Here is a 24,395-nt window from a genome sequence, read left to right on the forward strand (position 1 = left end):
ATTTGCTCTTTTATTTGCTTTCTTAGAGCTCAAAGACATTAAGCTCTAGCAGGTCAGAGGTCACAATGCCAGAGACAAAAGTAATAGATGAGAATGTAATGAAATGTTTATGTTAAAACATTCCCAAGACAGCTGGCAAGATTAGGAATCCATTCTATTTTAATTTCTCATGTCTATTGGTGATATGATATTTTTATGTATTTCTATTTAAAATATTCAAAAAATCTCCATTTTGTTAGGTGTTAACAAAACATGTTCTTATAAAATTAACTGTTCATTATAGGAGCACTGCCTTCTATAAGTACCACATTTTAGAAACCAATTATAACAAATGGATTTTTACAGTGAGTCTCAATTTGACAGATTACTTTTGAACATCCCCATACAAGAATTCTCTGCTGTACCCTGCATTATGCAAAATACATCTTAATTTTATAGCTAGAATTGCATTTAAATTCTTGGAGATATACATATTTCTTTGTTTACTGGCAAGTATCCAGATTTATGTGTTCAGAAATGTTCCCAAGTTTCCCCAACCCTTGAAACATCTCTGAATCTGAAGAGTTCAATTTGTAGCCACTGTAGTCTCATAAGTCCAAAGCTGGAAGTTCTGTGCTGCAGCCTGAGGACTCGGACACTGAACCTTGACTCAGGTTTCCTGTCTCCACACCTTCCATCTCCTCCTTCCCCAAAACCCCCAGAGACCTTCTTTTAGAATTTGGAATAAATATCCCTTAACACTTTCTAGATAGTGTGTACTAAATGTGATGGTAGTTGTAATCTTGCTTGAAATTATAATTCAGTTATCAATTCATAGCATAATCAAAACTTATTTTTGGAAGAATTTAATTTTAAATGTCAAAGTATCTCTCAAAGGTTGTGCTTAAAAACAAAGTCATGCTGAGACTGTTTAATACAGCTTAACTGCCCTGTCTCTGTCATGTGCTTACTCATTGTTACAGAATTTTATTTTTCAGACAGAACTTTAATCTATTTCCAAAAGATTAAAAAACAGATCTACATGCAACTCATTAATCATGACAGTTAATTTAAAATATTAATTATAAATATCTACTTTGTGCTGCATGCAGTTCATTGACGTTCAATGGTGCTATTACGTGATTGACACTAATTACCTGGAAGTCTCACTTCCACACACAAGTGGCAGCATTTCTCCTTCTAAGCCCAGGGATATTGAAGTTTAGTGATATGAACAAGTATCTGTGAAATAAAAGAAAAATAAAAGATACCTGCCTGAGAATCACAATATGTAAATCTGCCACCATTCAGGATCAGGACCAAATATTCCATAATATATTATAGTTAGCAGGGACAGCAGGATAAACTCAGTGTTTTTCGCGCTTGCATTTGTTAGATCACTTGGATGCGTTTTGTATTGTTATTTGAAAAAGCTCAGTATTCTCTCAGATGTTCACATGCCTTCACATCACTCCTCAATAATGCTCTCACCTTTGGCTGTTTGATTCAAGGAATTTTGAATCACATATTAATTACATATTTAAGTAATAAAATGGTTTTTTTCAGAGGGTAATGATTTTTCATTTTAAGTTGAGTGAAATCTATAGCTCTGAGAACTAACAGAAATTTAGCAAGGCTTAATAAAATGCGTTCATGGTTTGCCAATGTAACCTTTATATTTAAAGCAAAGAAATTACATGGTTAGGTCTCTTTAGAACTGCAGTCATAAGTTACTAATCTTAGAAGTAAGCCGTGTAGCTAAACATGAATGATGTTGTTTAAGGTAAAAGAACAAAGGAAAAAAAAAGAAGAGAGATGCTTTGATTTCCTGATAAAAGTCATTATAGAGTTTTACCTTCTTATTTTTCTTTCCACTCAATTTTTTTACTGTAGGCCTCTCTCATTCTGTAAAGACCTCAAGAGGTAAAAATTGCAACCACTGGGGTTCAGTAAATTTCTCTGTTTAAACAAAAGGTGGGAAGTGTAATTTCCAGCTGTAAGTTGGAACCCATGAGAGTTCAAAGAACCTGCTCTGGAGGTTCTCACAGTTTCTTTGCAGAAACTCACAATCAGACTTAAAAAGAGGAGGAAAAAAAAGAGGGGGAAAAAAAGAGGAAAACCCCCAAATCCTTGTTAATTCTATTTTAGTTTTTCAAATGTGATGCAATAAGCAGATCAAGAACAATGTTATTTGCACAAGGTATTAAATCATTCTGTATTACTGCATTCTTCTTTGGGTGGGTAGAAGGTTCACATATGTAGGAAGGGCTGGGATTTGCTGGGATCATCAACTTATTTTGAAAACTGAACTCCATACTAAAATATCTTAGAGAGAGGAAGATGTCTGGAGACTGGCTTTGTCACATACAGGGGCTGTGTGTCAATGTTATCCTCATGCAGCATGGAAAAAAAAAAAATCTTCTATTCTTCTTCTGTCAGCCTTTTCTGATCCCTGTAATATGTGGAAAGTATTAAACACTTGGTAAAAATACACATTTTACATAATACATTACACTGGGTAAAATATAGATGATAATGAGTAGTGTAAAAATAATAACAGATGTGTGTGCATACATGCCTCTCATCAAGATTATAAGTTTAAAAAGCTTATACATTAAATTTAAAAAAAGGTTATTTAATCCTATTTTATCTTATTGCTATTTTAAATAAGCAATTTATTAATATATTTCCCTGTCACACCCACGTAACTCATCTTCGTGTGAAATCATCCTCCCTTCTCTCAGTTTCAGTTACACATTTAATTTTTCTTGGTTACTCTGACAAATCTTCAGGGAGAAGAGACTTTTTTCTCCCTTGCAATCATATTTATGTTTGTTTTGGACAGGTTTCTTTTACTTGGTGTTGACGACCTGTTTTTTTTCTGTGACATTTTTTGTTGGAATCTGTGTGAACTGTTTTTAAAAATGCAATTTACTGTAGGCTCTTCAAATAAGCACTGCAAATATGCTAATGAGTTCTGAGCCTGGATTTTGCACAAACAACTCATACTGTATGCACTTTTTATTTATATTTTTATTCCTATTCATAGAATCACTCAGCTGATATGACTGGAAAAGACCTCTTGGGTCATCTGTTTCAATCTTTTTGTACATAGCAGATTTTTTTTCACTGCTTGTCTGTCTCCTGGAGGTGTATGTGTGTGTGAACACATAAACACATGCACACATGTATACACAAGTATATATATTCCTAAAATTTAATGTAATCCTCTGTCAAGCAGTTGCAGCAACTATACCTCAACTTTCTCTCTGGGCATCATTTCATTACCTAATTTTTCTTAATGCTAAAAAAAAGAAAGACAGATGTAGTTACCTTTTTTTTCAGTTTCAAGTCCAGTTGTGCTCTTTCATGCAGTGTATATATTCTACCTCTCTCCTTTGAAAAATGATGTTCAAAACAGGATTCTAAGATACAGTTGCACTCTGTATCTTCTCTTACATACGGAAACATGATTTTCCTTTCCTTCCTTCTCAGCCTCATATATGAATGTCCTTTAATCACCTGACAATGAAAACTGGACTGTGTGAAGAAATTAGATAGAACTTGCAACCTGTCTGAGATCAGACTGTCCATGTGATTGCTGAGTTACTCTGAGAGGAATCAAGCCAGATTCTCAGTTTGCAAACCTGAATGAGGGAACTCTCCTCACAGAAATGGCTGCCTCACAAATTCACGGATAGGGATACCTGTTAACGCCTTTGGTAGACAACCAAGGTACTCAAGAAGAGGTTTGTAAGGTTTCCCATTATCAGGAAAGTCCAAAATGCTTATTACAGATTATGTTATAGACTTGACAGGTCTTAAGGGCATTTTTCTAGACACTCTCATGTGAGTGCCTAGAAAAAATTGATTATGTGACAAAAGAAAACATAAAACTAAAAATCTTTTAGAGAATATAATTGTGGGGGGCTGTTCAACTGCCTGGTACTCTCATTCCATCTCCCCAGCTCTCTACACATTTCAGATGTTAATGACTGCAAGTAATAAAACTACTTAACAAATGTAATTTTCTGGTACTGCCTTGGAAGAGGACAGCAACCTGCTCTATTACTCCTTTACTGAAATGCAGGCTTTGCTCAGCTTTGCTCAGCTTTGCTCAGCTATAGTATAAAGCAGCTTCAAAAAAGAAAAGATTATTAAAAGAATATTCTTTTAATAATAACAGTACTCACAGATTACTGGACTCAATGAGTCCACTACTCACAGGTCAGGAGATTAAATACTCTCTTGCCTTTTCAGTCCTTTCTCTGAGTCTTTGATAAGCTAGAAACTCTCTTTAAAAAAGAAGCATTTCATACATTACCCAAATAGAGGGTATCATAAAGGAGCTAACTTAAAATTGCACTGGAAACTGTAATATAGGCATTTTGTAACTTGAGAAATTTTTATTCATAATTTAAATATTCTAGTCATAACATTGTTTGAAACATTTTTCTTTTTCACTTTTAAAACTAAATGTTGGAAATCATGAAAATTACATTCTCGGTAACAGTATCATTCTCTATCAGCGTGATAGAGGGTATTCAGGGTATTCAGCCCCCTGAGCTGGAAGATGGGGATGGGGAGCAGGATAAACCCCCCATAATCCAAGAGGAAGCAGTTAATGACCTGCTACACCACCTGGACACTCACAAGTCTATGGGGCCGGATGGGATCCACCCGAGTGCTGAGGGAGCTGGCGGAGGAGCTCGCCAAGCCACTCTCCATCATTTATCAGCAGTCCTGGTTAACGGGGGAGGTCCCGGACAACTGGAGGCTTGCCAATGTGATGCCCATCTACAAGAAGGGCCGGAAGGAGGATCCGAGGAACTACAGGCCTGTCAGCCTGACCTCGGTGCCGGGGAAGATTATGGAGCAGTTCATCTTGAAGGTGCTCACAAGGCATGAGCGGGACAACCAGGGGATCAGGCCCAGCCAGCATGGGTTCATGAGAGGCAGGTCCTGCTTGACCAACCTGATCTCCTTCTATGACCAGGTGACCCGCTTAGTGGACGAGGGAAAGGCTGTGGATGTGGTCTACCTGGACTTAAGTAAAGCCTTTGACACTATCTCCCACAGCATTCTCCTCGAGAAGCTGGTGGCTCATGGCTTAGACAGGTGTACTCTGCGCTGGGTCAAAAACTGGCTGGACGGCCGGGCCCAGAGAGTTGTGGTGAATGGAGTTACATCCAGTTGGTGGCCGGTCACGAGCGGTGTTCCCCAGGGCTCAGTTTTGGGGCCAGTTCTGTTCAATATCTTTATCAATGGTCTGGATGAGGGGATTGAGTGCACCCTCAGTAAGTTTGCAGACAACACCAAGTTGGGCGGGAGTGTTGATCTGCTCGAGGGTAGGAAGGCTCTGCAGAGGGACCTGGACAGGCTGGATGGATGGGCCCAGGCCAACTGTATGAGGTTCAACAAGGCCAAGTGCCAGGTCCTGCACTTTGGCCACAACAACCCCATGCAGCGCTACAGGCTTGGGGAAGAGTGGCTGGAAAGCTGCCTGTCGGAAAAGGACCTGGGGGTGCTGGTTGTCAACCGGCTGAACATGAGCTGGCAGTGTGCCCAGGCGGCCAAGAAGGCCAATGGCATCCTGGCCTGTATCAGCAATAGTGTGGCCAGCAGGAGTAGGGAAGTGATCATGCCCCTGTACTCGGCACTGGTGAGGCCGCACCTCGAATACTGTGTTCAGTTTTGGGCCCCTCACTACAAGAAGGACGTTGAGGTGCTGGAGCGTGTCCGGAGAAGGGCAACGAGGCTGGTGAAGGGTCTGGAGAACAAGTCTTATGAGGAGCGGCTGAGGGAACTGGGACTGTTTAGCCTGGAGAAAAGGAGGCTGAGGGGAGACCTCATCACTCTCTACAACTACCTGACAGGAGGTTGTAGCGAGGTGGGTGTCGGTCTCTTCTCCCAAGTAACTAGCGATAGGACGAGAGGAAATGGCCTCAAGTTGTGCCAGGGGAGGTTTAGATTGGATGTGAGGAAAAATTTCTTTACTGAAAGAGTGGTGAAACATTGGAACAGGCTGCCCAGGGAAGTGGTTGAGTCACCATCCCTGGAGGTGTTTAAAAGATGTGTAGATGAGGCGCTTAGGGACATGATTTAGTGGGCATGGTGGTGTTGGGTTGACGGTTGGACTCGATGATCTTAGAGGTCTTTTCCAACCTCAATGATTCTATGATTCTATGATACAGCAGTCAAGATTGATCGTTCAACTCCAAAAGTAATTCAGTATTTAACCTAACACAATCAGCTTCTCTTTGAGAAGCTGATTTTCATCTTTCATTGGTTTGTTGTTTAACCTCAAACTTGAGGCCAAAAGTATTGTCTGAAATTATAGAACCACAGAATGGCTGAAGTTGGAAGAGACGTCTGGAGGCCATCTGATCCAACACCCTGCTCAAGCAGGGCTGACTAGAGCTGGTTGCCCAGGAGCATGTCCAGGTAGCTTTTGAATATCTCCAAGGATGGAGACTCCACACCTTCTCTGGAGAACCTGTTCCAGTGCTCAGTCACCCTCACAGTAAAAAAGTGTTTCCTGAAGTTCAGACAGATGCTCCTGTGTTTCAGGTTGTGCTCGTTGCCTCTGGTACTGTCACTGGGCGCCACTGAAAAGAGCCTGGCTCCCTCCTCTTTGAACTCTCCCTTCAGGTATTTGTACCCATTGATGAAATCCCCTGGATCCTCGTCTCTCTCAGCCTTTCCTTAGATAAGAGATATTCCAGTCCCTTAATCCTTTTAGTGTCCCTTCGCTGGATCCTCTCAAGTAGCTCCATATCTCTAAGCCCAGGACTGGACCCAGTACTCCAGGTGTGGCCTCACCAGTGCTGAGTAGAGAGGAAGGATCACCTCCCTCGACATGCTGGCAACACTCTCTTTAATGCAGAATTAAATTATTTCATTGTTATATAACAAAACAAAAATAATTCAGATGGTGAAGGGCACCCTCCGAGTGCTTCGTTTCATATGTGAGGTCTGCTTTAATCCAAAACATAACATTTGATCAAACTTCAAAATGATATTTTACTTCTCATTTTTTTCACTTATTTTTATTTATGATCAAATGATTTAAACATACAGTTTTGGGATGCTTCTGGTGAAGCAGACCACTTTTTCTTTTTATGTGTTAGGAAAAAAACTCGTCACAAAATATTACCTCAAGCAGTAAAATATGAAGACTACCTTTTTTCAGATAAGAAAGAAATGCTGAAATATGAAAATAATGTATTCATTTCCATGTCCGGCAGGAAGTATTGTCTAACAGTTACAGATGTATTGTGTTTACTACCACAATTTTCCCTGTTTTCATACCAATCTCCTCAGCCTCTGCTGGTGGTTTAGTCTGCAATTATCCTCTTAGCTCTTCATCATGTTTCCCCAGCTGATGATCTTGCTTCTGAACTCTCTCTCTTCTTCCCTTTCAGCCCTGTGTGCATCCTCCTATCTGGTTGCTCCTATTTTCCCCTATGTTTACTCTTTCTCCCTTACCTTCTCTCTGCTTTTTAGTCTTATTTTGTCGCTTTTTTTAAATACAGCCTCTTCTTTCTTGTTGTTCAGTTGAACAAACAGAGCAGTAATATAAGAAAGTGTCTCCAGTGTAACATGGATTGGGAAACCATCTTTTACACACTGAAAGCACAACAGGCTTTGGGAGTCTCAGTTTGGTAATGATTTATGCACACTAAGAGCTGTGGGGGGTTGAAGTGTGTTTAGCAAGGATCAAGTCTTGTGAGAAGTAGTGGGGGAAAAAATCAATCTCTACTCAACATATGCAAACCAAGTTTGGAGAAGTACACAGTGCTTTTGCTAAAGACTGTAGAACTTGGTAAATTTAACACCCAGTGAATCATTTCCTGCCTCTATAATGACATAATGTCAAGTACACTGGTTCTTCTCAAGAATTCTGGGGTTTTTTTGGAACGTGGGCAAAACAGCACCTTCTCAGCAACAACTGATCAAATTTTATTGAAAAATGTGGACTTGAGCTGTTGCTCCTTGTATATACTTGGCTTTCTTTCTGGTTTTGTGCCCAAATTATTTAAATTTAACAAATTTACCATACAAATCTGAGCTATATAACAGGAAATCATAAACATCTGTATCTCGTGATTTCTGGCTGTGTTGTTTGTAAAAAATTTTAAGATATTATTTAAATATTATTTTAATTATTATATATAACTTTTAATCTTATATTCTTAATGCAATTGTCCAGAGAATGACACTTTCAATTTGCAATGATTTCTTAGCCTTCAAAATATTTTTTTTTCCATCAAAGCAAATAAAATACCATTTGGAAAGTATTTAAAAGATACAATTTCTTGCATCTTTTTTGGAACTGGAGCTTTCAGTTTAGGAAGAATAAAAAAAATAATTTAAAACAATGTTCTATATGGTGCTCAGTAGTCACCTCTGATGAGAAATAAATTCACGCACTCTTCAACCTCTCGATTAATGCACTGATCCAGGATAGAGGAAATACAAATTCAAGTCTCTGATCTTCTTGTATCAGAAGGATCTGATATGAGAAGTTCTTCACTGCAGAAAAAGTGACTTCTGAGTTGCTCTATACTCAGGATAAATGCTTTGGTCAGTTGTCCAATAAAGCATGGTAATCTCTTTCTTACCATCCAAAACAAATTTCTAAAAATCAATAGAGTCTTTGAAAGAATGGGATTTTGACTTGATTACAAATGCTCTAATGTTTTTTGCCTTTAGATTATGGATGTGCTATTCTGCCTGTTAAGAGGATGCAGATCAATTCCTCTCAGAACACCATGGAAGAACATCCCTCTCTCACAGCCACAGTCATGTTCATTTCCGAGTGAACAAAAGAAGGATTTATTGGAATTCTACAGAAAAGAGAAAAAGAAAACAAAAAATTAAATAGCTGAATGGTGCCTGTGAATAGGGCAGAAACTTCTCTTATGCAGCCTAATAGCTTTAGCCTTGTGTAGCTAAGCCTTTATTTGATTCATCTCATTGTCAAAGTTTTAGTAACAGTAGTTGGATAAGTATAAATGTGAGTGAAATAAAACCTTTCCTTTCCAGTGCCCTCAATCTCTTGGTAAAGTGGCAAAGGAGAAGATGCAAAGCTGAAGTTGTAATTAATTCTTTTTCTTCCTCAGGAAATGAACTTTTGCTTACTTACTGGATTATGTATTTGGGAGCCTCCCCCCCCCCCCCCCCCCGTACCCCACCTTATTCCTAACAATAATATATTATCAAACTGGAAAAGTGTGTGTAGAGATTTTGGGGAATTTCCATCAAATGAACTCTAGAAGAACAAATTAGACAAATGTGAACCATCTAAGTACAGATAAGTGTCTCTGAGGCAGAGCATGCACTAAATAAACTCCTGAGGTCCCTTTCAGCTGTAAGATTTGATAAGGAAGAACAATATGTAAGTTACTAACTTTTCCTTACTTATCCAACTGTATTATTTTTGTTTGGAGTATGGACAAAACAACATCTTCTCAGCCACAGATGAAAACCTGAACTGTTCTAACACAGAAGAATAGACTTTCAGCCTTCCAACATAGAAAACCAGACTTTTTACTGATATGTTAATCAATCCTTTCTTATTCTGGATAAAGATTGCCTCTCTATTTCTCTTCTGCTGGGCTGATGAATAAGTTAACTGGTATATATTTCAGTTACTTGTCAGTTTGGTAACAACCTTGGCAATGCCTTTCACTGAGCATTCATGGATCCAAAAGCTGTCTTCAGTACTCCATTTGCCAGTACTCAGTTGTCCTGGTTTTGGCAGGGATAGAGTTAATTTCTTTTCTAGTAGCTGGTACAGTGTTTTGGATTTAGGATGAGAACAAAGTTGATAACGCACCCATGTTTTAGTTGTTGTTAGGTAATGCTTACACTAGCCAAGGACTTTTCAGCTTCCCATGTTCTACCGGCTGAGAAGGCTGGAGGTGCACAAGAAGCTGGGAGGGGGCACAGCCAAACTGCCCAAAGGGACATTCCATACCATGTGACGTCATGCTCAGTACATAAACTGGGGAAAGCTGGCCGGGGGGGGCCGCTGCTCGGGGCCTGGCTGGGCATCGGTCAGCGGGTGGTGAGCAATTGTACTGTGCATCACTTGCTTTGTGTATTATTATTATTATTATCATATTATTATTATTATCATTTTATTTCAATTATTAAACTGTTTTTATCTCAACCCACGAGTTTTTCTAACTTGTGCTCTTCCAATTCTCTCCCCCATCCCACCGGGTGGGGGGGAGTGAGCGAGCGGTTGCGTGGTGCTTAGTTGCCGACTGAAATTAAACCATGACATCAGTCCAAATGAAATCATTCAGGATTGTCAGAGAGAAAGGAAGTTCTCACCTTTACACACATACCAAAACATAGTTACAGAGCTGCTTTTGTAAAGCAGTAGTCAATGATGCTGCTGTGTTAACCTGTAAATGTTCAGGCAGAAGCATGCTTTGCAAACAGGTGGAAAAGTTACTTTCCCAGCTGCTCATTGCCAGCTCTCCTCGCTAGTGATTATCACTCCCTTAAATTTCTCAGCAGAGCTGCTCATGTCAAAATTGCAGTCAAAGTGAGGTAGGTTAAGTTAATGGGTTTAAATACAAGATTTTTCCTAAGACAGAACACTCTGAAGCTGTCTTGGCAGCAGCAGAGCTAGCATATCAGAGTGATGGTAAATTCTGCCTGGGAGTCAGGATGGACAGAGACAGTGAGAAGCAGCTGGAGATGCCCATAAGGTAACTTAGATCTAGAAAAGTATATATGTCCAAAGCATAATAGTACATCATCACATTCCAAACTGTATTTCTTTTCCCTTTTTCTTCACCCTTAGCTTTCCTTCCTTCCCTAATATTGTACTTTCTCTTTGCTGAATCAGCTGTTTGTGCTGCTGTGTACTGAATCAGCTAGCCTCATTTACTGATTTAAAGAGAAATGCTTTATCCATGGTTACTCTATTGTTCATGTTAGGTTTATACACTCTCAGATAACCTGGGAGGCTTAGATAGATTCTTGATTGCATTACTGTTGAATTAACAGGCCACAAGGAGTTTTTCCTGGGTTTATGCTTATGCATTGGTATACTGCTGGCTGCAGGAGCATGGGCATGATGTCTTGTGGTACCAAGCTTACCCACTGATTTTTGTTTAGTGAACCTGAACTGGAAAAATTAGTTTGTACCAAATAAGCACTTCACTACTGTGGTACTATTCCATCCTGCTGAAGAATTCACAACAGATTTAAGCATTGCTGAACCACAACTTTTTTCTTCTAGGATTGAATTCACAGCATGGGCTCATGTCTCTGAATCCATAATGCTGATGGAATGGAGAGATGGAAGGAGAGAACCTCATCCAGATCTCGCATCAAAGCATTAGTAACAGGAAAGCGTGCCTACAGAAGTACTTTCACTAGCTGGAGTGAGCTAACTTGGCAGATCGCAAATTCAAAAAGAGGGAGTTCTCCTCAATCTTCTTTTTCTTTTCCTCAGTCTTGCCTGCACAGTCCTTGCTCAGCTCACCTTGATGTTTAGCTGCGGCTTTTGTGAGTTACTTCATTTCAGTAGCTCAGCAAAAATGCTAACAAAACTGTAGACCAACTGTAGCTTATCAGCTTTTTGCCAGGCTGATAAATAGAATTGGCTCAGCAAGGTATCCTCCAAGCCATATAACACAAGGGAGAGAATGATGCAAACAAGAGCAGGGGAACGAACAGTGAAATTGTCACTCTTGCTGGCAGAAAGTTACTCAGGCATCTCTGCTGCTCAGGGAAATGTACCAGAAGACTTTAAAAAGGTGGCACTGCTCCTTATCACCTGGGAGATCAGCCAAGTCCCATTAAAGTAATTAAGTTTTCATCCTTATTTTAATGACACCTGGATCAGGTGCTGTATAAACAGACTGGTAAATCACCACCAGTAAGTTATTAACATGCAAATGAACTCTGATCTTTGGTATGGGTGTATATTATTCAAGGATGGTAAGCAGTTAGGAATCAAATACACATGCCAAATTTATAAAGCACTTTGTATGTATCTAGTAAGCTTCATACCTAAATCTCAAAGTAATGATTTGAGAATCGTCTGTAATTACACATCGCCACTACTAATTGTTTGTTAATTTTCATTCCTTTTCTCTACATTTCCTCTGATTAATTGGCTTGATTTTTGCAAGGTATTGAAACTTGTAATAGGTATCTTAAAAGTAAATGTATAGGCTTTTAAATATTACAGACAGACTTGTTCTTCAGGTAGTAAGATGAGTTGTTAATAATCTCCCTTTCCTACAACTTAAAAGTCTTCTGTGTTGATCCTGCCTGAAAGAGCTCTTTTCTTTCACACCACCACTTCACTTTCAGTGCTATTTCTTGACTTTCTCAGCTGTTTTAACCCATGGTATTAACAGCTGACAAACAGCAGAAATTCACCATGCAGTGCATATGAGAGAACCCATTTTTGCACACCACTTTGGTTTTCCCTATTATTTTCTTTTTCTCTTTGCCATGTTAGTTAACACTTGCATCCTATGGTCACACTATATGTGGTCATAGAAGCCTGCTCAAAAAAGATAGCATTACAATTGCATGATTCAAAAGGCTGATAAGGAGTTTTAGGATGAATACTGCAAAATTAACTTATCGCATGTTCTGCTGCTGACTAGACTTTTCACCTCATGTGAACCTGAGCACACTAAATGTCATCACCCTGGGTATGTGGAAGCCATCTAAGATAAGCAACAGTAAAATGTGGAGATGGCTAAGATATTTAGGACTGAAGTAGCTGGAGATCAACACTTATTCTTAGACATAAAGGATTTCCTGTTATGCTCCTGCCCCTAAAAACCTCCCTAGTAAAACGTACATGGCACTTATCTCAATTGTACTATAATGTAATTTGTATTCATCAAAATTCTACATTTATTATTTAAGCTGGCAGCTAGTTGTTGTGGTTTAACCTGGCAGGCAGCTAAACACCACACAGCTGTTCGCTTACTCCCCCCCAGTGGGATGGGGGAGAGAATTGGAAAAAAGGTAAAACTCGTGGGTTGAGTTGAAGACCATTTAATAGGACAGAAAAGGAAGGGAAAATAGTAATAATGATAAAAGAATATATAAAGCAAGTGATGCACAATGCAATTGCTCACCACCCGCTGACTGATGCCCAGCCAGTTCCCAAGCAGCAGCCATGCCCCCCCAGCCAACTCCCCCCAGTTTTTTGTGTTCAGCATGACGTCACATGGTATGGAATATCCCTTTGGGCAGTTGGGGTCAGCTGTCCTGGCTGTGTCCCCTCCCAGCTTCTTGTGCACCTCCAGCCTCCTCACTGGCAAGTCAGTATGAGAAGCTAAAAAGTCCTTGACTTAGTGTAAGCCCTGCTCAGCAACAACTAAAACAGTATGTTATCAATATTATTCTCATCCTAAATCCAAACCACAGCACTGTACCAGCTACTAGGAAGAAAATTAACTGTATCCCAGCTGAAACCAGGACACTACTGCAATTCAAAACCATGTAAGCTAATAATTTAAATTGTGATATTTTATGTGTTTAATGTATGAAAGTGCTATTATTCAATAATTTGGCATGTTTTTGCAGTAATAGTCACTCTAGAAGCTACTTTAGTGTTATTTAATGTTATTATGTGTTTTAGCATTGTTGCTAATTTCATCCTATAAATAATTTAAGGAGTCATTGCAAATAAAAGTCTCCACGTCTATTAATATGGAGATTGAAACTAATAACTCATTCTGTGTTTTCATCCAGTTGCCTATCAAATTCTGTTTTCATTTGTTTATATAACTGTTGCTTCTATTCTTTCCCTGTTCCTTGTCTTCTATGTATTTCTGTACATACTTATCCAAATAGTAGGACAAGTAGTTTTGGATGCCTCTCTGTGTGTTTAGTATATGAAGTAAGCTGGAATTTTCAGTACGTGAAACTCTCTGGCATTGCTTATGTTGATCTCTAAAGAACACTATTGAATGCCTTTGTATAGACTGCACACCTGCCCAAAGAAATCCACATTACTCTTGAATTCATGTCATTTAGCTCTAACAGGATATGACAATGAAAAATGAGGATGTCTTTGCTCTGCTGGGAACTCTCCTCATCTTTTAACCTCACCGTAGTTCCATGTTGAACAATTTGAAGCAAGCCCAGCCCTGTGGCACAAGTTTTTCTTTTTGTTTTAGCTAGAAATAAACACTTTTCCTTCCACTAAGATAAACTCCATAATTGATAATAAACTCGATCACATTTTTTTTTCTCAGATTATTGAAACTATCCTTTAAAAGACAATAAATTAAAGGTGACTTTTCAGTCGGTAATTTTATTACATCAGCTTCCTAAATGTATAATGAAATTGTTCTGAAATGCAACAGTACTAAGAGCTCAGAAAATGTGATGCAATTAGTGTCTGTATTCATAATTGTGTGTCATGAATGCAAGAAAGGTAACAAATGGGATTTTGAATAGCTGTACTGGAAATTACTGAAACTTTTGCTTGGAAGTCAGCATAACACTCATGAAAATAGCAGCATAACTCACAGCCGTTATGCAGATGTACAAATTAGCAAAATATTTTAAATAAATGTTCAGATAAGTTTTGTATCTTAAATATAACACAAATATCCATATAAAAGCAGATACATTAAACCTAAATTTATACACACATATACACATATATATCTATATGTACATAAACATGTGTCTACATCTTTGTGTGTATCTCTACATGCCTGTTTGTGTATGTGTAGTGATTTGTGTCTTTAGACTACTACATTGCAAATAAATGCATAAGGATGGAAAATTGCCTGCACAAATTGGAAAATGCACCAGCAGATCAAGATCATGAGAGCTGAAAATGTTTCCTTTTGTGGTAATAATAGTGCTGTAGCAGTTATGTCAATAAATATGCTGTAATTCTATTATTATATCTTTATGTAGCTGGGTAGATTTACAGAGCAATATTTAAAATTAGCACATGCATGTGGTGTGTTTATGTTTTGCTACTATTATATCTTGTGTGGATAAAATACAATAATTATTATACTAGAGTAACATTGTCATGCAATAGTAACCCTAGTTTCACTCCAAATTATTTGACTACAGTTATCTTCGGTATAAAGAATATTATCTAGGCAGACTCACTGGTAGTGAGTAAATGTTGCAAAATACATAACATTATTCTCTCAGATAACAGTACTTAGGTACTTTCACTTGAACTTGCTGGCTGAAAATATATAAACAGAGGCTAATGAGCAATGGCAAAATGTGAATGTGCTGGAAGGCTTTTACTGTAAGAAATGAGGTCTCTGTGATGTCTTTTCTTATTTCCAATCTTTAATGATCTAAAAGAACAAAGAGCATATTCATGGAATTCAGTGATAATCAGTCTGATATTATGTGGAAAAGAATATTGAACACAGCTGAAACAGATAAAACAAAAGGATGAGATGTTAGAAACATGGCAGTAAACAGTAATATGAAGTCAGACATAAAAATAATGCAAGTTAACATATATTCAGCTAGACTGAAATAAGGTCACTGCTGAAGTAGTTTTCATCGTGCTGGATAATACTAGAAAGTATTGAGACAACATGGAATATGGTACTAGTCAACCAGAGGAAGCATTTAGACACAGGGACATGCTTTCCACAAAGGAGGGAAAGAAAAACAGAAGCAAAAACATACCAGCATTGAAACTGTGCTCATGATGTCATCTCAGAAACTGTCAGTGCAGTGTGATTCTGCAAATGCAGAATTCAACAATGAACAATATATGTTGATGATTTTTTCAACAACAGCACAGAGCTCTGTCCCATCTACAAAGCTACTTTTCCACCGCCACGCTGATCTATTTAGATTATGAGCTTTTCAGAGCAGGGACTCTATTTTTGCATAAACATTGAGTGCAGCAAGGTTTCCAAGATACTATCATACCATCACCATAGTTGTTAATAATTATGATTCAGTGTGGTTTCTTCCTCACACATCATCACAGTATTACCTAATGATAGCCTTGACACTACAAAGGCCTATAAAATAAACCCATCGTTGATTTAACATAGTTAACATTTTTTAAATGTATATTGTATGTACCTCTAAATATTCATCTTTTGTCGTCTGTACTTGCCCGGTAGCAAAAGCTTTTTTGATTTTGAGTAGATTGGTAAACAGTTTTTCCATTGCAAAACAATTTCTGAGTATTCAAAAACTGTTCCTGTTTGACATTAGGATTAAACCAAAACCTTTTGAAATTTAAATTATAGTGGATAAAATAAAGAGAGAAACTGCAGGATGCTGTAGGACAGCCATCATCAGCACAATTATTTGGGCCATGGGAAAGAGAGTTTCAAGTTCCTTCCCTGCTCAGTTTGAAGTTGGAGATATTTATTCTGCATGTATATCTCTTTACCCGACTCTTCTGCAATGGAAAGCTTTCTTGCTGGAGATCTTAATGATTTCACAAATAGGAGACTATGTCTAAAGTGTAGTAAAAAGGGTACCCTGACAGGCTAAAGCTGAACTAGGTCAGGACTTCACAAGGTGTTTTGATCATGTTTCTCTCCTGCAAATCCATTTTGGTTTCATTCACTGTTTGGCTTCCCCCCCAGCTGTTTCCCTGGACTGCTATAGACACATATAAACATGGTGGATAACCTGGGACATCTAAACTGCCCCTTGATGTTTAATTTTAGGCAACTGACATTGTCTCTTACAACCCAGAATAACAGCCTAATCACTGTGTTAAAATCTTTTCTAATGTGGCACTGATTTGGACTGCAATTGTTCCCTGGAACTCTATCTTAGAAATATCCAAGCTTTTTTACTAAACTTCCATGAAAACTGGTAAATCATTAAACAAATGTACATAAAATAACTAATTAGTGTAAAGAAACAAAGAAAAAATTCCTCCCTAGTTCCAGTGGATAGAGCAAAGGAAATAAATTGACAAATTTTTTCATAGTTTCCTGCTCTCTTCTCTGTTCCCATTTACTGTACCATCTGCAATAGGAAAAAATCCTCCACTATAATTTAATAAGTAACATTTAAATATATGAGATATTGCAACTGTCTAGCAAACACTCTCAGGCTTTTCATCTCTTTTGTTTCCCACTGTTAGGCTAGAATGGCAGAGAGTTGCTCTGAAGAAAGGTGTTGACAAAAAAATCATAAGATTATAGTGGATGGCACTTCACAAATGTTAAATATATTTTTCCCAACACCCCAAACTTCCATCTCTTCTATTTCCACATATAAATGATCTTAAAGCAAATTACAAAAAAGTAGACTAGAGGTCACATTCCAGACCACAGCAAAAATCACATCAGCCTGCAGCATTAGACCTACAGGAATGATATATAGGCTGCTAAATGTTTTTGTGTATAGCTATAGACACACTGAAATAATTTATGCTGTCTCCAGATTCAAACTATTTCTTTGTGTACATCTCAGGGGGGTCCTTTTGCTAGATGAAATCTTCTTAGTATTTATTCTTTGTAATCTGATATTTAGGGAAATATCTGAGTGATTTAATCCGAGCTCTCTAGGAGTGACCCATAGCAATGCACAATGCCACGGGAGAGGGCAGGACGCAGTGTCTGCCAAGCAGCGTGTCTGCAGCAGTCAGATCTGCTGGGAAGAAACAGGCTGTAACTGCACATGTCAATGGGGTAAACATATTCTGAAAAGAAAATGAAACTAAGCATATTCCAAAACAGCATGAATAACTGGCTATAGCACCAGAATAGGACTCAAGACCTTTCTCCACTAAGTGACCTCCAGCAAGTCCTCTTGTTGTTTTTTTTTACTTCTATAAAACAAGGATTACCATGAGATTTATGAACATAAGTAATAATAGGTTGCAAAAAAGACAAATGTCAGTTCTATTGGAATAAATAAAAGTGTCATCTTGAAAATGCATGAAGCTATCTTTGTCCTGTTCTGGCATAGTTATGCGGAACTGCACCATACTTCAAGGCACACTTTTGGGCATCATACTTCAAGAAGACTTTTGATCAACTGGATAAGCTAATGTAAGCAGTGAGATTTGAAAAAGATATTAAAGATTGAGAGGATTGGAATTACTTGTTTAGAGAAGACTATCAAGGATAAGATAACAACCTTTGGTCATGTAAAGTGCTGCTATGAAAAGAAAGTATTCCATGTCCTGATGAATAGAACAAAAAAATAGTGTTTAAATTTAAGAAAATGAGGGTTAGGTCAGTCCACAAAAAAACTTCCTGAACATAAGGATAGCTAAGTAAGGAGGGAGAAGTGGGAATGAGAAACATTAAAAAAAAAAAAAAAAAAAAAAATTCCAGAACACTTCCAGGAAAGTTACCTTCTAAACTTGTTATGAAAGAGGAATACAGGCAATATTGCACATACCAGACTGACTGAATTACAGTTCTTCAAGTTTTTATCATCCCTCATACAGGCATTAGGTATCATGCTATCACCTTCCAGGACTGGGTTTATAGCCTGCCCAACCCCAACCTGAGTCCTGTGTTACAGATCCCAGGACAACAGATGTTACTATGTCATCAAATCTAACCTGGGATCTCTCTCTGAAAATCTGCGAAATTGTCTTATCAAAATGGCTTTAAACAAACTTCTTCAAAACAAGGCATTATTTATATTTCCATTCATCAGTTCAAAGCATATTCCTGTCAGCTGCTTCTGATTCATCCTAGATAGCGTGCCTTACCCCACAGCACTGGATACGACCATTCTTCAAACAGATCACTGACATTTATGTCCCTCTTTTCAGTCTCCAAGGCTGGATCACAGAGCAGAACTGGGCAGGATCCCATTGATAGGTTCCTTATGATGGAAGAAAGGAGTTTCTTGGGTTAGGATGAACCCAAGATTTTTTAAAGTTTTCTTGGGGGGGGGGGGGAGGGGAGTGTGAAAGGAGTCCAGAGTCACCAGTAGCAACAGTAGCAAACACCCCTGCAGAAATAGCCTTGATGAAACATTTTCCAGGACAAAATTTTTTTTTGTTGATAAATTATCAAATCTCCTGAGATGTCCTTCACAGCTATACATCTGGAAATGTTGCCTTTGGGGATACTTCTGACTGGATCATTATTTTACTTCTCTTCTTCAGTTTCTAACAGTGCTTTCTTGCTCCTTTAGAGTCAATGATATGCAAGCAGGTGGACAGCAACATGAAAGGCAGATAGAATCAGATATGGTATTCATAGAATAAAATTCAAAACTTTTCCAAGTTCATGATAGACACCAAAAAAGCTAGTTCTACTTTAATAGTTTAAGAGAGTCACTTCCTTCCTAAATAAAGTAGAAATAAATTTAAATCTGAGACCTGCACAGACCACAAAGTGTCAATAGTTTACTTTTCACAAGGGAAAAATTTAGTAGTCCAGGAAACATTTGAGACTGAAAATTCTTTTCAATGCTGTCAGTGGAAAAAGGCACAGACAAAATAATTTTAACATCAGAAGCAACTAGAAATCAAGGATCAGAGAGGGGGGTATGATGGAAAGCTTGAGGTGATGATGAGTAGGAGGAAGGGAAAGGCATTACTTAAAATACAGCCATCAAATTGAGAAGAGGAAGAAAGTACTTTTATTTTCTTTGATGCAGTGTAACATTTCTCTTGAGAGTGCTATAACATCCTGAGGACATTGCAGAAGCAGCATACCAGGAACTGATCATCTGGAGAGCAAGTCTGTAATGTGGCACCTTCACTTTATATTATGATAACAACAAGTGGAATTTATCAATTTGAATGTAAGATGCAATTTTATAAGACTGTTAATCATATGGGATTTTTCAAGGGACCATTTTATTTGAATCCTTGAATGTTTCTTGTCCTTAAATTTCACCTGGATGGTTTAAATTAAGCTGAAAATTTTTTTTTCTTCTTCTTCTGCTTTTTCACCATATCAGGATGTAATAGGCTTTTAGAAAACCTCCCAGTCTTGATTTGAAGCTATCAAGAGATGAGAAAACCTGTCACTAGCATTGATAGATTTTCTTCCATAATTGATGAAAATGTACAACTTATTTCCAATGTGAATATCTACTTTCAATTTCCAACTATTGGTTCTTGTTGCAATGTCTTCCACTAGATAAAAGAGCTCTGTAGTACTTAATATATATATTTTTTTTCTGTGAAGATACTTACACACTGTAATCAAATCACCTTACAATCTTCCTTTTGGTATGTTCTGTATTTCACTTTAAGGTACTTTATCCAATGCTTCCATCATTTTTGCTAATGTTTTTTCATGAACTTTCCCTAACTTTTATCCTTCTTTTAAAATATCTAGAGACCGGAATTATAGCAAATATCCTGATAACACTCCCAGCAATGGTAAAATCAACTATGCGGTCTAATTAACTTTTCTCTTCCTTCTCCAAGAAGCAGATTACTTCTTATTGCTACAGCATTGTTCTGAAAGCTGGTTATCTTGCCACTATGACTCTTAAATCTTTTCAATATCTTCTTTTCAGGAAAAAAAAAATCTTATTCTGCAGCTGCAAACTCCATTATTAAATTAATAGCTTTCTATCTGGCTGCTTTAGAAATACTTCATTTGGATATGACTGGTTTATCAGGCTATCCAGATTACTTTATGGCATCTACATTCTCATTATTATTTACCACTGTGATAAAATTTATGCCTTCCACACATTTTATTGCTGGTGATTAAATAATTACTTATTATGTCTCACCGGACAGTGTCCTGTTCCCTGTGGAACCCCATTCTCCTGTATAGTGATGATTAACCATTGATGGCTTATTTTTAAGAAGTCAGTCAACCAGTACTTGATCCATTCAACATATTATACTTTATGATATTATACTTTATGTACTGTGCCTGCTACCTATATTTATTAAACAGTGAAAATTAATGACCTGGAAATCTTAAAATTTCTTTCAGCTTCAGATTTGCCCTAGCCTGCCTTCAGCAAAGACTGGTCTCTTCATCAAGAAGACATCAGAAATCATGCTTATGTAGTCTCCTTCTGCACTTGAAGGTAATCTATCATTACAACTCCATAATAACTTGTTTTCAGCCAAACAAGGTTGACACTGGCGACATAAAGGGCAATTTACATTCAGGCTTTCCTGCTTTTCCCTTCATGGAATGAAAGCAACTGTTAAGAAAATTTTCTACCTATAAATTATTCCAACATCTTGAAAATCTGGAATTGTCTCTGCATTCTGATGTAATATTCCTTTTACCTGTTCCAACAGATTACTACCAGTGATTTTCTAAACGACCTTACAATTCTTATTAGTCTTGCAATTACATCTCCTCTATTTTTGATTGAGGAAGATGATGTACCATGATCAATGTACCAGAGAGCTCCTCTGTCTCTCAGCAACAAGGATGCATTGAAGAAGGATCCCACCCCATCTTCAAGTTCTTTTGGATTAACTGTACTTCTTCAAGTGGTAAAGTGTAGCATAAGAAAGATCACCTACCAACATAACCTCTCAGAAATGCATCATCCTTCAACTTTGTGAGTGAAAGAAACACTAAGGAAAAAAGGGGACTGAACAGAAAATAAAAAATCTGTTCTTAAGTCTAAATGTAGAACTAATAATTTCAAAAATCTTTTAGGAATATATTAGCTGCATAGTTCTGTTTTCAAAAACTAGTGGCACTAAGCAAACAATGTTTGCAAGATATTTTGAAAAAGGTATCTGGAATATTTTTAACTTCTGGAAAAAATGTCAGTGTCCTGTTGATATCAAAAGGAAAAAAAAAATCATACAGTTAGAGGATGGATGATATTTTTAGGCTTAGACCTGTTCAGGTACTATGGGGAGGAATATTCAGGTCACTGAGTTTTAGAAACCCCTCTCACCAATGCAAGAATAGTCATGTTAGGTCACAGCACAGTCCAACCAGTCATCACATGACGGTGGTGCTGCAAGATTCACAAAGACTGTCCAGCAACAGGATAGAGTAACATTTGCTGGCACATTTTATAGCCTCTAGCGTTTTGTACTTCAGTCAATGCCTGAGCCAGAGATAGTAGTTTTGTCCAAACACTTTTTGAAGTACTGTGGACTTGTAGTAAATTGAAAGTGCTTTAAGATGGGGATCTATAGTTTGTGTAATGTACAAAATCATTAAATTTGTCTTATTTACATGTGCCATACTGGTTTCATTTTATGCCCCTTGTTCACAGAGGCAGTGAACAATCATTGCCATTCATGATTTCTGAGACCTCCATTGCATTTATTTGTACTGTCTCGTTTCGAGGTTGCAGAGTCTGTTTCTTTTATAGAAGCTGTCCTTGTCATATTCTGTCTATATCTTTTCTAATACAATTTTGTTCTTTCTTTTGTTTTGTTTAACTCTTGTTGTAACTTTACCTCCTTGAAAAATGCTTTCATATCACAAGGAACCAGAATTCTTTCAAATGTGGATACATGATCTGTTGTACAGTGTTGTTATGATACTGACTCTGTTGTTGACTGACCTTTTCCTAGTTTCTCTCCTGCTCCATCTTGCTTTTAGAAGGTTTTCTTCTTTCATGGTCATAGTAGCTAGAGACCTCTCTCTTCTTTATTCATGTAATGCAGAAAACACTCACAGATTACCATATATCAGAATCATAGAATCATAGAATCATTGAGGTTGGAAAAGACCTCTAAGATCATCGAGTCCAACCGTCAACACAACACCACCATGCCCACTAAACCATGTCCCTAAGCGCCTCATCTACACGTCTTTTAAATACCTCCAGGGATGGGGACTCCACCACTTCCCTGGGCAGCCTGTTCCAATGTTTCACCACTCTTTCAGTAAAGAAATTTTTCCTCGCGTCCAATCTAAACCTCCCCTGGTGCAACTTGAGGCCATTTCCTCTCGTCCTATCACTAGTTACTTGGGAGAAGAGACCGACACCCACCTCGCTACAACCTCCTTTCAGGGAGTTGTAGAGAGTGATGAGGTCTCCCCTCAGCCTCCTCTTCTCCAGGCTAAACAACCCCAGTTCCTTCAGCTGCTTCTCATAAGGCTTGTTCTCCAGACCCCTCACCAGCCTCGTTGCCCTTCTCTGGACACGCTCCAGCACCTCAACGTCCTTCTTGTAGTGAGGGGCCCAAAACTGAACACAGTATTCAAGGTGCGGCCTCACCAGGGCCGAGTACAGGGGCACGATCACTTCCCTACTGCTGCTGGCCACACTATTGCTGATCCAGGCCAGGATGCCATTGGCCTTCTTGGCCGCCTGGGCACACTGCCGGCTCATGTTCAGCCGGCTGTCGACCAACACCCCCAGGTCCTTTTCCGACAGGCAGCTTTCCAGCCACTCTTCCCCAAGCCTCTAGCGTTGCATGGGGTTGTTGTGGCCGAAGTGCAGGACCCGGCACTTGGCCTTGTTGAACCTCATACAGTTGGCCTGGGCCCATCGATCCAGCCTGTCCAGGTCCCTCTGCAGAGCCTTCCTATCCTCGAGCAGATCAACACTCCCGCCCAACTTGGTGTCGTCTGCAAACTTACTGAGGGTGCACTCAATCCCCTCATCCAGATCATCAATAAAGATATTAAACAAGACAGGATATAGAAGGTTATAGAAGGTTATAGAAGTTTCTTATAGGTCATTCTCTTGCATAGCCAGTTAAGACAGCGGGTTCTCCTAGAGGACTCTGTTACTGCCTTAGCTACGCTCCTTTCTCTGATGTCCTTTCTCATAGGGTAGGTAAAAAAGGCTTAGAAAGCTTCACAGGGGTTCTGGGTCATTAGAGACTGTCAGGATATAGTTCCTCAACATTTGCTGAGCTCTAAAATAGATAACTGTGTATAATTATCTATAGGTTGGATAATTTATCACTGACATTTTTATGTATAGTGTACTTAACTTTTTAAAAATTATATTCATTTGCTGATTTTCATACTAATGAGTTAGAGAACATTTTCCAATCTTCATTTACAGTTCCTATTTTCAAATCAATTTAAGTAAGCACTAGGAAAGGGACACTATTTTACGTATTTTAGGTCTGTCCTCTGCCAACAAAAGTGCAGATTGATGCATCACAAATTCCGCTTTTGTGAACTCCCTGCTCCCCAAAAGGCATATCTTTTAGACAAATAAAGCAGTGGGATTAAGTTAATGGAGGGAAAGAGTAGGATAGTAAATTCATGAGATTTCAAGCTATTACAGCAGTGAGCAAACTTCATTGCATTTCTCAGTCATTGCAATCACTATCACAAGGAAGGATTTGTTCTGTATTTCTTGCACTTGTTACAGCCTTTGTCATCAGGATGATGAATTTAATTCCAGTGCCTTGTGTATTTCTTGATTTACAGTGGTGTGCCCTGTCCCCTGACCTTTCCAGTTTTCCATCATTTCTGAATAGCTGGAAAACCTTTTTTTGTTTGTTTTGTTTAACTGCTGTTGTAACTTCACCTCCTTGAAAAATGCTTCCATATCACAGC

At 38.3% G+C, this 24,395-nt stretch overlaps 1 long non-coding RNA gene across 1 annotated transcript in view; it reads right to left on the reverse strand.

Annotated features, from left to right (window-relative positions):
- Positions 1 to 1,188: 1,188 nt before the first annotated feature.
- The window catches only part of LOC143155688 (uncharacterized), a 232,816-nt gene continuing 209,609 nt past the window's right edge, over positions 1,189 to 24,395 (reverse strand). The window contains exon 3 of the long non-coding RNA XR_012994458.1: positions 1,189 to 1,221. This is a non-coding gene — a long non-coding RNA (uncharacterized LOC143155688). The remainder of the gene's footprint in view (positions 1,222 to 24,395) is intronic.

The sequence above is a fragment of the Aptenodytes patagonicus genome, chromosome 1 (genome assembly GCF_965638725.1).
Source record: "Aptenodytes patagonicus chromosome 1, bAptPat1.pri.cur, whole genome shotgun sequence".
NCBI lineage: Eukaryota > Metazoa > Chordata > Aves > Sphenisciformes > Spheniscidae > Aptenodytes > Aptenodytes patagonicus.